The sequence below is a fragment of the Corvus kubaryi genome, unplaced genomic scaffold (assembly GCF_017639235.1).
Source record: "Corvus kubaryi isolate FWS band 111438036 unplaced genomic scaffold, C.kubaryi_AGA036_p1.0 36776, whole genome shotgun sequence".
Classification (NCBI taxonomy): Eukaryota; Metazoa; Chordata; class Aves; order Passeriformes; family Corvidae; genus Corvus; species Corvus kubaryi.
This window is the reverse complement of record NW_024580945.1, coordinates 47,911-48,292: the sequence shown is the minus strand read 5'-3', so window position 1 is coordinate 48,292 and position 382 is coordinate 47,911.

The window sequence follows — 382 nt, the reverse complement described above, 5'->3', positions numbered from 1 at the left end:
CTCGCCCGTGCGCCGGGGGGCACCGGGACCCGCGGAGCCGGGCAGGGCCGGAGCTGCCGGGGGAACGCGGCTCCTCCGGTGCCACGGCCGGGACTCCCCAGCGCCGCCTCGGGACAGGAGTGCAAGGGCCGGGTAAAGGGTGTGTAAGGGCTGTGTAAGGGGTGTGTAAAGGCTGTGTAAGTGGTGTGTAAGGGGTGTGTAAGTGATGTGTAGAGACTGTGTAAGGCATATGTAATGGGGGTGTAAGGGGTGTCTAAGGAGGGTGTAAGGAGTGTGTAAGGGGTGTGTAAAGGCTATGTAAGGGGTGTGTAAGGGATGTGTAAGGGCGTGTGTAAGGGCATGTGTAAGGGTGTGTAAGGGGTGTGTAAAGGCTATGTAAGGG